At 41.0% G+C, this 14183-nt stretch overlaps 1 long non-coding RNA gene across 1 annotated transcript; it reads left to right on the forward strand.

Moving 5' to 3' along the window:
- The first annotated feature begins 11975 nt into the window (after nt 1-11975).
- On the forward strand, nt 11976-14095 carry LOC113039231 (uncharacterized). Its single transcript, XR_003274907.1, has 3 exons — nt 11976-12316; nt 13361-13532; nt 13724-14095. It is a non-coding gene; the product is annotated as an uncharacterized LOC113039231 (long non-coding RNA).
- The last annotated feature ends 88 nt before the right edge of the window (nt 14096-14183 follow it).

Below are 14183 nucleotides of genomic sequence, written 5' to 3' on the forward strand. Positions count from 1 at the left end.
GAGGATCTATGACTTCTGGAAGCACCTCTTTTAGGAGCTTAGATGGTATAGGGTCTAACATACATGTTGTTGGTTTAGATGATTTAAAAATTCTTCATCTCCTATAGTACAGAATGAGTGGAACTGTACCTCAGGGGGTCTATAGTGCACTGTCTGATGCGATACTGTAGCTGACGGCTGAATGGTTACTATTTTATCTATTATAGTATCGATTTTAGAAGTAAAGTAGTTCATAAAGTCATTACTGCTCTGATGTTGGGAAATGTCAACATTTGTTGTTAAATACCTGGGGTTATGTTTGTTTTCTTCTAAAAGAGAAGAAAAGTAATCAGATCTAGCAGATTTTAATGCTTTTCTGTAGGATAGGTTACTTTCCCGCCAAGCAATACGAAATACCTCTTGTTTTGTTTTCCTCCAGCTGCGCTCCATTTTTCGGGCTGCTCTCTTTATGGTGCGAGTATGCTCATTATACCATGGTGTCATACTGGTTTCCTTAACTTTCCTAAAGCGTAAAGGAGCAACTGTATTTAAAATGCTAGAAAAGAGGGAATCCATAGTTTCTGTTACTGTCACGGTGCAGGGTGCCTTATCAGCTTCCCCTGCGGTCTGTGTTGTCCTGTCTGTTCGGTAGCTCGTGGTCTGGGCAATCAGCGCTGATCGTGGCAGGGTTGTGCAGATCACGAGCTGATTCTTCCCCACCTGTCGCTCATTCCCCCACTCCCTTATATGTCTCTGCTTTTCTGTCTGTCATCGTGAGTAGATTGTTCTGTCTTTGCCCATGTTTTGCATAGTTCCAAGTCTCAGTCTCACCTTCTGTTTTCTGTATTAGGATCCGTAGTTCGGAGATCCGGCAGCGTGAGTGGTCTGCAGTGTGCCAGCCAGCTCGGAGATCACTGTGTGCGACAGAGCATTTTATTATTGTATTTTATTATACATGTCAGTCATTTCTGTCCCAGTGCTCACTGACTTTCACTCTCCAGCCTTCCTGTTTCCCCACGGAGCAATCCAGAGTGGCGGTCGTCATCACTCTCCTGGTGGGTCAAGTGAGAGAATGGGGAACGGCCATGTGGGACAGCAAGCATGACTGTTGTGCGTCATTTGAGGCATTCTCGAGGGAGCTGCGCAAGGTGTTTGACCGCTCGGCACGCGGTATTGAAGCAGAACGAGCATTGTCGCTGCTTCAGCACAGATAGCAGTCGGTGTCTGGTTACTCCATTCAGTTCCACACGATCGCCACGTACTGCGGCTGGAATGAGAAGGCTCTCTGGGATCACTTCCTCCACGGCCTGGCAGAGCAGGTGAAGGATGAGATCTATTCACTAGAGCTGCCCCCTGGCTTGGATGGGCTTATCGACCTAGCCATTTATGTCGACAACCGGATAACTCTCCGTTCTCGGCACCGTAGAGAGGGGATTCCCCATGAACACGTCACCGGGGTCCCGTATGGAGCAGCATGTGACACGATGTCTCAACGCCGCATCCTCCCGGAGGAGGAGCCTATGCAGATTGGGAGAGCATGGCTGACAATAGGAGAGCGACGCCGTCGCTTGGATAATCAGATCTGTCTGTACTGCGGTGAGGTGGGTCACGTGGTAGCTGCATGCCCTGTGGCAGGGCGACGCTTTTCACGCAAGGGAGAGCACATGGTGAGCGTCACTACAACTCGACTGCCACCTGTTGGCCATTCAGAGTTCCAAGCTTCAGTACAGTTTTGGGGAGCTGTTTTCCAGGTTTCAGAATTGATTGACTCTGGAGCGGAGGGCGACTTCATGGATTCCAGATTGGCAACTCGTCTGGGGAACCTATTTCTGCCAGGACCCTTTGTGGCACCCATCTCACTAATATCACTCACACCACCCAGTTTGTCACATTAACTTTGTCTGGTAATCATGCTGAAGAGATTAGATTTCACCTCAATCACTCGCCCACCTCTCCAGTGGTGTTGGGTCACACCTGGTTGGTTAAACATAACTCTCATATTGATTGGACCCGTGGTTCTATTTTGGCTTGGAGCCCTTTCTGTTTAGCTCAGTGTTTGGGTGCTGCTTTTCCCGCTGTCTTGTCTCATTCTGTGTTGCAGGAGGAGCTGACTAACTTGGTGGATGTACCAGAGGCTTACCATGATTTGAGAGCGGTTTTCTGTAGGTCCCGACTTTCATCTCTGCCTCCACACTGCCCGTACGACTGCGTGATAGACCTGCTTCCTGACACTTCTCCACCTAAGGGGCGCCTTTACTCTCTGTTGGGTCTGGAGCGGGAGGCCATGGAGAGGTATATACATGATTCTCTGGTTGCAGGCATTATCCGTCCCTCATCCTCTCCAGCCGTGGCGGGGTTCTTCTTCGTGGAGAAGAAGGATGGTTCGTTGTCCCCCTGTATTGACTATCGGGGCTTGAATGACATCACGGTAAAGAATCATTATTCTTTGCCATTGATGTCATTGGCCTTCGAGCTCCTTCAGGGGGCAAACATCTTTACGAAGTTGGACCTTCGCAATGCTTATCACTTGGTTCGGATTAGGGAGGGGGATGAATGGAAGACTGCCTTTAACACCCATACAGGGAACTTTGAGTATTTAGTTATGCCGTTTGGGCTTTCCAACTCCCCAGCGTTCTTTCAGGCACTCGTCAACGACGTGCTCCGAGACATGGTCGATCAGTTTGTTTTTGTTTATATTGACGACATCCTGTTTTTTTCCCAGAATGAGCACAATCATGTCCAGCACGTCAGGCGAGTGCTCCAGCGGCTGCTGGAGAGTAATTTATTCATTAAGTTGGAGAAGTGTGAGTTTCACGCACAGTCGGTTCCGTTCCTGGGTTTTATTCTCTCGCCTGAAGGTATCCGAATGGATCTCACCAAGGTAAAGGCAGTTGCTGATTGGCCCACCCCAGATAGTCGTGGAGCGGTCCAGCGCTTTCTGGGGTTTGCCAATTTTTACAGGCGATTCATTCGGAACTTTAGCCAGATCGCCCTTCCTCTTACTGATCTCACCTCCACAAGGAAACAATTCTGTTAGTCGTTGCAGGCCCAAGCTGCATTTGAGAACCTTAAGAGTCAATTTATTTCAGCCCCCATTTTAACTACCCCTGACCCGTCTCATCAGTTAATTGTGGAGGTGGATGAATCGGAGGTGGGGGTTGGGGCAGTTTTGTCTCAAAGATCAACTTTGGATGAGAAAATACATCCCGTTTAACATATATGGTTTAACCCCCGCGGAATGCCGGGCATTATTTTTTGGACCTTTCAGGTTAACAATTTCTTATCGCCCGGGCTTAAGAATGGTAAACCTGACGTGGGTTTTTGAGGCTGAGGCTATTCCCACCCTCCCGGTGGCCATTTTGCATCTCAAACGGGTTGTGGCTGTGGTCACCTGGGGGGTGGAGTCCAAGGTCCGCGCGACACTACGCGATACTTCTGTTCCCACTGGATGCCCAGAGGGTCTGCTCTTTGTACCTGAATCAGTCCGAACTAGCGCTCTTCAGTGGGGCCACTCTTCTAGTCTAGCTTGCCACCCTGGAGCGACTAGTACTTGTAGGTTAATCAAGCAGTGGTTTTGGTGGCCGTCCGTGGCGCAGGATGCTCGACGGTTTGTGTCGGCCTGTCCAATTTGTGCTGCGGGTAAGGGATCCAATCGACCCCCAGCAGGGCTACTTCAGCCGTTGTCGGTCTCTTCATGGCCCTGGTCACACATAGCGATGGACTTTGTGACTGGGCTTGCCTCCATCTAGGGGCAAGATGGTAGTTCTCACTGTGGTGGACAGGTTCTCAAAGGCAGTCCATTTTATTCCCCTCCCCAAATTGCCGTCAGCGAGGGAGACAGCGACTACGGTCTTAGATCACGTTTTCCGTATTCATGGCCTCCCGGTGAATGTGGTTTGTGACAGAGGTCTCCAGTTTGTGTCTAGGTTTTGGTCAGAGTTCTGTCAACAGCTCGGGGCGACTGCGAGCCTATCTTCCGGTTATAGACTAATGGTCAGACCGAGCATGCAAATCCAAGATTTGGAGAGAGTCCTGCGCTGTGTGGCGTCTGCTGAACTGTCATCTTGGAGTTCCAGTTTGACCATGGTAGAGTATGCACATAACTCCCTCTCGGTCTCATCTACGGGTTTGCGAGAGGAACAAGGAATCGGAGGACCGTCACCATACTAAGCCCCCTCTTTACGTGTGGTCAGAGAGTCTGGTTGTCTACTAAGGATATTAACTTCAGACTGCCCTCACGTAAACTGGAACCCAAATTTGTTGGACCGTTTATCATCGCCAATGTGCTTAGTCCAGTGTCAGTATGGTTCAAATTGCCCCCTCAGTTTAGAAGGATCCACCCAGTTTTCCACGTTTCTAAGATTAAACCCACCTTTCACTCCCCCCTTCAGCCGCTGACCTCTGCCCCTCCGCCTACTAGGCTCATCGAGGGGTCGCCTGCCTATACTGTACGGCGGCTCATTGATGTGATGCGTAGGGGTAGAGGTCATCAATATCTGGTAGACTGGGAGGGTTATGGTCCAGAGGAGAGATGCTGGATTCCGTCTCGCGACATTTTAGATCGCGCTCATTGATCAATTTCATCAGCGTCCTGGTGAGTCCTCCGGGGATGCCAGGAGGGGTCCCTGAGGTGGGGGGTACTGTCACGGTGCAGGGTGCTGTCTCAGCTTCCCCTGCGGTCTGTGTTGTCCTGTCTGTCCGGTAGCTTGTGGTCTGGGCAATCAGCGCTGATCGTGGCGGGGTTGTGCAGATCACAAGCTGATTCTTCCCCACCTGTCGCTCGTTCCCCAACTCCCTTATATGTCTCTGCTTTTCTGTCTGTCGTTGTGAGTAGATTGTTTTGTCTTTGCCCATGTTTTGTATAGTTCCAAATCTCAGTCTCACCTTCTGTTTTCCCGTCTAAGGATCCGTAGCTCAGAGATCCGGCAGCGCGAGTGGTCCGCAGTGTGCCGGCCAGCTCGGAGATCTCTGTGTGTGCCAGAGCATTTTATTATTGTTTATGTTATTTTGTGTTTTGTGGCGAGAATAAAGATTCTCCTTTTTCTCTACTCTGCTTCTGAGTCCTCTGTCTAGTATGCACCCTGACAGTTACATCCTCAAGTTGTTATGACATTTTGGATATGCTAAGGAATTCGGATATTATAGGAAGATAACTTAAAAAGCGGTCTTTTGTGGTAGAAGGTATGGTTCTACCATACTTGTAACAACAAGTAGAATTTACAATTTTGGCTATATGAAGTTTGCACAAAACTAAATAATGATCTGAGATATCATCACTTGGCTGCATAATTTCAACACTATCAACATCAATTCCATGTGACAGTATTGAATCTAGAGTATGAGTTCGACAATGAGTAGGTCCAGAAACGTGTTGTCTAACACCAATAGAGTTCAGAATGTCTATAAATGCTGATCCCAATACATCTTTCTCATTATCAACATGGATATTAAAATCACCAACTATTAAAACTGTATCTGCAGCCAGAACTAACTCGGATGTGTAAGGGTGGTTTGCCAACAGAGGTTTAGGCTGTAGGATTGCCGAAATGACTAAAGAAACGTTATCAGCACGATGTTATAAAACTGTACATTTCTAGTCTATTACCACCCACTGCCACTTATACCAACGATGGAAATAAGTGCAGTTACAATAGCTTAATATGTGGGAGAGCGTGGCTATTAAGTGACTATATTGTATTGCAATAGGTAGCACTTCAAAGTTAATATTGAATCAAGACTAGTTAACACAATTAATAATTAAAATGGTTTAATAACAATATTTTGTTAAGGTTACACTTGAATTGGTTACAAAATAGATGAAGGATGGTAAAACATAGAGTTAACTGTACCCAACATGTATGTAAAATATTACCTGAAAAGGAAAGAGAGAGGGGGAGATAGAGAGAGGGAGAAATAGAGGGAGAGAGGGCAAGGCCCTGAGAAGAGAGCTCCAGCAAAGGAAAGAGTCAGCAAAGAAAAGCCAGAAGAGAGAAAAAGCCTTGAGAAACATTCACAGTCTTCTTTTATCCCTTCCTTGACCATGTGACTGAAACCCAAATGTGAGACATTCAACCTGACCAATCAGCAGACTACAGCTTCACCCATTGTGCAAAAGGTGTGACAATTATCAGACCCCCGATGTAAACACATGCTGGCCTACAGGCCTTGATTGATATCATCACTTTAATGTCATCAGGAATGCCAAATGGGCCTTTTGTTACTCAAGATAGTTTGGGACAGGAAAAACAGAAGTTTTTGATCATTTTTGACCGTCTTTGATCATTTTGACCTTACAGATGTAAAATCACCAAACTCTTTAATAAAGTCTGTATGGTGCCCTGGTGGCCTGTATACAGTAGCCAGTACAAACATCACAGGGGATTTATCATTAACATTTGTTTCTGTGGATAATGTTAAATGAAGCACCATTACTTCAAACTGTCATACTTTAAGCCTGCCCTCTGAGAAATCCTGAAAACATTGTTATAAATTGAAGGAACACCTCCCCCTTTACCTTTTAGATGCGGCTCATGTTTATAACAGTAATCTTGGGGGGTGGACTCATTTAAAATAATCTAATCATCTGGTTTTAGCCAGGTTTCTGTCAAACAGAGCACATCTAGATTATGATCAGTGATCATATTATTTACAAAAAGTGTTTTTGTAGAAAAAGGACACTATTTTAAGTTGTCCTTGTTATAGTGTAATCATACATTTAAATACTGAGTAATATTAATTAACTACATGTTGTTAGACACGAAGGCCTCTTGGGGCTTATTGCTTTATTATAATAGTCAGTACATGTAACATGTAACAAGGACACCTTAAAACAAAGTGTTACTGTTAACTCTAACCATCATATAGTAGCATTCATCTTCATGTCCTTTAGTATTAAGCAGATGCATTTAACTGAAAATAGCAAGTCAACAAGTCACTGCATCAACAACAGCAATTATTGCAGTTTAAATAAAGCAGTTTATAGTCTTAACATTTGTAATAGACTCATCCTTGACCGACTGTAACCATACTGTAGGCTCTACTCTTCAACACAGTGGTAACCTTCACAAAAATACAGACATAACAACCATTTTAAAAACACAACAGAAGATTAATAAAAAAAATATTATGGTAATGTGTGTGAAGAAAGAAATAGACCTATCCACAGAACAAACTGGTATCAGTTAGCTGAAAGTCCAGGGTTTATTTGAATCGTTGTTCCAGTCAGTGATCAAGAAGCAATGTAAAATTAAATGACTAAATAAATTTGGATGGTAAAGTCAATGTCCTGCATGTAAACATGCTTTAGACAAACACTTACTGAAATGCTGTTCATTGCCGGTAAAAGCATTTGCCCTTTTGCCTTTTTTTAAAACTTTCACAAGCTTTTTTTTTTTTTTTTTATAATAATAATAAACATATATTGTTTAAAGCAGAAACTGGATATACTGAAAAAGGGTTATGAACTGTTTTACTTTCAAGTGCATGCACATTGCACTATTGAGCAAGGTTCGTTGGGTCTTTGTCATTGCTCATGCTTGTTTGAGTCTTACAGACATTTGGTCTGTTTCTTGTGGTTTTATTCAGATTCTCCTCTCTTGAGGTGACTGAAGAGCATGTAAAGATGACGTGATAGGATTGCACATGATTTCTGCCTCTGTTGACATCAAATTGAAAATTTGGAGAGTCTTTGCAATCCGTGAGGGCTGCTGTGACCTGGTTGTTTCATCTGGAAGCTGAATTGTCAGGACGTTTTTAAACCAGCTTCTAGATCTCTTCACAGTCGTTTAATATTTCCAGACCTTTAACACGAGGTATGTATTGCAAGCAGCCATTTAAGAAGTCTGAAAATGTAATCTGTACTGAATCAACGCTGAACTGACTTGATCTGAATAATGACACGTCTTTTGGAGCTGCTTCACATCAGAATCTGAACTGTGATTTACAGTAGATGAAAAGCACCAGAACAGATTCAAATAGTTTAAATAGTTCAATATATATATATATATATATATATATATATATATATATATAGTTTAGTTATTGTGCTTTAACTACAAAATACCACAGTAAAACCACAGTTGTGAGCATCTTTATTCCTTGCTTTAATATTCAAATTTAATAGAAATGCATGAGAACACAGAACAGTGGGAAACTGAACCTTGTAAGGTTCCTTGTAACAAGAGAGAAAAATAGAGACCAGAAATGAGACACAAACCGGTGAATTACAAGAGAAAAGCAGACAGACACTTGTTAGACGGAACAGTATGAGGAATTATCAACCACTGTGTAAGTGTTTGTTCATAACTGAACATTTTAGTCTTGCTGTTGTAGATTTAATTGTTTTCTCTTCTGGCACAAAGAGACACATTCAGACAGATTCATCACTTTCTGAAGGAAACAGATGTGTGATTGTTTAACTGACATGTTTTACTTACCAAGAAGATTCATTTCTAAATGCAAAACAATATATTTAGATAATCTGAAATCTATATTTGTGATTTCTAGTCTAATGCGATCCAGACGGGTCTGTGAAGTTTCATTCTGACATAAAAACTGAGGTGAGATCCTCACATCAAAACCCTTCAGACGATCTCAAGAACAAACAACAGCAGCTGAAGACCTGAACATCATCCTCATCATCATCTCTGACTCCATCACTCCACACTACAGTCTGTTCAGCTCCTGGACACTTTCCTGGACTCATCTGATCACTAACAAACACACTAAGCCCTTTCTTTCTCAGGTCAGTGTTTCATTGAACTGTAGCTGCTGCACTTTGATCATTTTCACACCATGAACATGAGTATCTGAATCACACAGAGACTTGTTTTTGTATGATATCATATTTGTTTCAATTTGCACTGCCTTATATTTCATGCATTTTCGTTTACTATGTGTGTTTTTGTATTCCTGTATTTTGTAATGCATGTACGAGATTCTAAAATAACCAAATACATTCAAACTACAAACAGATATTTCTAAAATAAGTGCGTTCATGGCTGTTTGTAAACTGAATGTATTTGGCTTCCGCTGTCATACACTTTCAGTTATTTTAGTTGCACAAAACATCTGGTTATGCTGTCTGACGTTACAAAAGCTGCTGCTGTATTGCAGAGGCCCTGAACTCTGGCCCTCGGGGGCCACTTTCCTGAAGATTTGATCAAAACGTTTCTAGTGATCCTGCTGAACCTGATTGGCTTGTTCATGTGTGTTTGATGAGGGTTGGAGCTGAACTCTGCAGGAAAGTGGACAATGAAGGCCAAAGTTAAGAAACCTTGCTGTATTTCTCACCATGTTATTTTAATGAATTGTCATAATTATAAATACACTGGTCTGTAGTCTAAACTGTTTTGCTGTTTACAACACTTTATTCTTAGTTATTTCCATATTGCAGCTCATGAATCTGAAGTCTTGCATTCAAAGAAAATTTCTTCTGTTGCATAGTAAGGTGAACTTGTTTTTGCATCCTTCCATAGTGTTTATTGTATATGCATTCATTACTCATATATATATATATATATATATATATGCTGAAATAACATAATATTTGTCATTATATTTGCATGTTGCTTGTATGTGAAGGTGCTTTATAGTGTTACATGCACATTTCTGCCTAAAGACTGTTCCAGTGTTTACCGTACTGTACTTGTATTGCTGTGATATAGTTTTTTTTTCTTTTCACAATGACATTGTACTGTAATTTGTTGACAGGCTTACAGTAAAAGCATAACTGTGAGTCCTGTCCAGTGTCTTGCTCTCAGTATCTACTGTACTTTGTACCATTGAAATTAAAACCTGATGTGCTACAGAGAAAGTCCAGTCATGAGTAATTCAGTTATTATCATCAAAACCACAGCCACGGTTTACACTTGGGAAATACATTTATTAAAGTAAGTTTTGTTTGCGATGGTTTCTTATCGAGGAGTTCTTTTGTTTGTTTTGATCTAATTAAAGTAAACGGATTATTGCTTGCTCTGTCTGAATGATTTGTAATCTGTGTGGTTTGTGTTTCTGTGTCTGTGTACAGGACCAGGCCTGTACTGATATATGTTTCAGGTTTCAGTGAATCTGATGTGGTTGTCTTCATTCTTTCCTTCTGTGTATTACAGGAGGAGAGGTGCTTTATTCAACGAGGGAGATCCTCCATCTATCACATAGAAGTCTGCTTGAAAACAATGAGACTCAGAGCATGTTATTATATCTGTTATTTAACAATTTTTAGCTGTCAGCATTTCAGAGGCTTTCAATTAGCCTTTAGATTGAAGGTTTAGTGCCAAATTGAGCAAAATTCAAGACTCTCAGATATGGACCCAAAGTTAAAAAGTGACTTGTTTGTCAGTTGTGTTAAAGAGGTAGAGAGTGCATGTGTTATATGAAGATCTGAAGGGGGAGGAAGGCCAACTCATACCTGTATTCTTAACTGGACGGAGGGTATAATTGCTGGATGATTGTGTAGGAGAAGGAGAAGATGTTTAGTTGGCACAGTTCTTTGGACGCTGTTAGCTTGTGTGAGGCTGTGCATGTGCCGAAATTCAGGCTTGCAGCTCCACAGTCTCGATATGTTGGATGACACAGTGTTTAATCAAAAAATCATTTAGGTTTGTTTTGCACAAGCCTTTACACATTAAAGGACTTCAACCACGGTCTGTCTGATGCAGCTTGGCATGAAATGAGTTCACTGCGAAACAAGCTCAAAGATGATCACTCCTCTTTATCAGCATCATTATCAGCAGCGGAACTCACTGATGTCTTCACAGACATATTCAACATCTCGCTGAGTCAGGCTGTTGTTCCCACGTGTTTCAAAACTACCACTATCATCCCAGTCCCGAAGAAGCCATCTCCATCCTGCTTCAATGACTACCGTGTTGCACTTACCCCCATTCTCATGAAGTGCTTTGAACAGCTAGTCATGCACCACATCAAGTCTGCCCTCCCCCCCTCCCTGGACCCCTTCCAGTTTGCATATCAGTCCAACCGCTCGACCAATGATGCCATCTCCACTACCCTTCACTCAGCACTCAGATATATAGACAAAAATGACTGTTCATAGACTTCAGTTCAGCTGGGGCTCAACACTTTGCTGTGCATCTGGCTGTTGGACTTTCTGACTGGAAGACCTCAGGCAGTACGGGTCTGATAAGTGCATACACTCATGAATAAAAGATGAGAGAAGTTGAATGAAATCTAGAAACAGTGCTTGTCAGACAGATTAAAACAAGTGTCTTGTCTCAAAACGCATGATTTGTGTCGATTGCGATTGAGGATCGCGGGTAACGCAGAGTGTAGGTAAAGATTGCAAGTGAGGCTGTAATTTAGTTCCTTTTTCTTGTCTTCTCCTGGCTAGATTCAAACAAAAAATAAAAATGAAGCATGCAAGTGTCTGAGAGTATAAGTCTGCAGCCAGACCCTCTGATCACAACTTTTGATTAAAAAGAAAGGTGAATACAGATAAAAATTTGCAGTTTAAAAGGGGATGATATCATGCTGAAAACTACCATCAGAAACCAGAGGTGTCAAAACCAACAGCACTGTGGGGAAAAAAACAACTGAAGCCAGAAATGAGAAACGTATTTGCATTAGAAAGCATCAAGAAATTCAATGTGAAAGTCAAAGTGGAAGTGTTTGTACATTATGGCACTTTATTGTGTCATCTTATTTTAGATTCAACGTTAAATTCACTGCCTTTTTTCATGTCATAACGTACCACATTACACAGATTCATCAGACTAATTTATTGCAGTCACGGGTGACTGTTTACAGGTCAGTGTGATTGCATATAAATTACAGGATTGATTATAGATTGAGAATATAAAAACCCTATTAATTCGAAACAAGAATAATCTGATATGTGATTTCTATTCTCTTGTGTAGACCTGAACATTTTCCTTCATCACCACATCAGCTCCTGAACTCATCTGATCACAAACAGATCTGTCTCAGTGCTGCATCATTCAATTCAATTGCAATATCATTATTATATTAGACAACAGTCAGAGGTTTTATTCATTATAAGGTCTTATAGTGGTGTTGGTTTGAGTATCGTGAATAATGACTATATAATGAATATAATGCAGGTGTTATACTTTAGTCAAGATCATGATCTTCCTCTGAAGTTGCATTTGTGGTGAGAGCGTTTTCCATTTTTGTATTCTTAGAATTGAAGCCCTTTGCTCACAGGATATAAGAATCTTTCATTTCTCAGAATTGAATCCCTTTCTGCTGTTTAATATGCATCTTCTCACTATTTAAAATCCCCCTGAAGCTCAGACGGCACAACATCAGCAGAGATCTCAGAGTTGTGATGGACATTTTCTTCTCTTCAGCTCAACACATGGTGATTAAAACAATCATATTTATTTATTTTTTTTTGTCAGGAGTTTTTATTATTCATTATTTAAGCTCTTACTGTACTGTGAAATAGAAATGTAAAAAAATATACTCAGCAAAGATAGTAGTAAGATTATGTTTTGCATTTTTGCAAGTGTTTTGCATTTCATGTTTTGTATGTAAGAAAGCACTGTACCTGTATTGTTTTTATTGCTATGCACTGTTCATCTTCTTCTTGTGTGAATGACAGAATGATGATTTTTGGGTGAACTGGGTAGATTGTGGAAAAAACCTCTCTTAACTGGACGTTTAACCCCACTCTATCACACAGCTGCACAAAGACTGTGTTTTAAAGGGGTTGTATGATGTTGCTAAAAAGAACATTATTTTGTGTATTCGATGTAATGGAATGTGTTTATGTGTACATTACTGTTGCTTCTCTATGCCTTTCCTTCTGAAACGCATCTTTTTTTCAAACCTCATCGTTCTGAAAGCGAGGTGTGAAGGTTAAGATGTTAAGATGTTAAGCAGAAAAGTTTCACATAACTAAAATAAGTTTTTGATTCAAATTCCCAAACACTACAGTCTAACCCTTATGAAAACTGGTTTTACTACAAGTGGAACCAAAAACCATGGCTAATATAGTTACAGTACATGTCAACCACAAACTAACTATGCATGGTTTGGTATATATTAAAACTATGGTTAAACAAATAGTATTCAATATGCACAGACAAAATTTCACTTTCACTTTAGTTTTGTTTTTGGAGATTTCACTTTCATAAAGAAATGTGCAGCATTTTGTCTGAGAAATAATAAAAGGACACCTTTTAATTTACAAAATTTACAAACCTCATTTTGTTAAAGAATCAAGAAAAAAATCATATAGTGAAATCAGTATCATGAATTGCATTGAGTTGATTGAATGGTTACGTTCCTACTGTTGACTGTTATTTGTTACTGCTTTAGTCACATGGATGATATAAACTGAACTTGAACTAAAACCACTGGATTCATCTAAACTCTTCATGTCTTCTGTGTGATTTAACAGATGGGATGTAGAAATGAAATCACACAGAGAGAAAACTGCTGGAGCATAAGAAACCAGATAGGAAGAACTACAAACATGGAGGCCAGAAATGAGACACAAACCAGAGAAACACTAGAGAAAAACAGACGGACACTTGTCAGATGTGACAGTATGAAGATAATAAAACCAGAATGTAAGTGTTTGCTCATTATGGAAATGCTAGTCTTCACACAACTCTCCTAAAGTTTCACATTCAGACAGATTCATCAGATTTTCTGTGAGATGAAAGTTTACGGATGTGTGATTGTGTGTTAATAACAGAATGTGTTATAGATCAAGAACATTAAACAATGAGTTTAATCTGATGATGTTTGTGATTTCCAGTCTCATGTGATCCAGACAGACCTGTAAACTTTCCTTCTGATGAAACTTCATCATGTTCTGAAGAACACACAACGTCCCTGAGACAACAGCAGCGGCTGAAGACAACACCATCATGATCCCAGACTCCATCCATCCACACTACAGTCTGATCACATCCTCAGAGACGGAGGATTACTCTATAATAATCCTGATTACTGATCTCTATGAGATCATTATTCATTCACTAATAAACCCCACATGATTAAAATTGGCTGCATCTATTATAATAGATTATAGAACATTTTAATTATTTTGAGAATAGTTTTTAAATTATAATCTTTCAAAATAATTTTGTTCTGGTTCAGTAAGGTGCACTCAGTGGTTGAGTCAGATTTTCAGTATCGCCTTCACTTAAAATAATAGATTATAATCCTGTTTGATAGTGAACATTTATATAATATAAGACATGAAAACACAACAC

Source organism: Carassius auratus, chromosome 21, assembly GCF_003368295.1.
Source record: "Carassius auratus strain Wakin chromosome 21, ASM336829v1, whole genome shotgun sequence".
NCBI classification, from domain to species: Eukaryota; Metazoa; Chordata; class Actinopteri; order Cypriniformes; family Cyprinidae; genus Carassius; species Carassius auratus.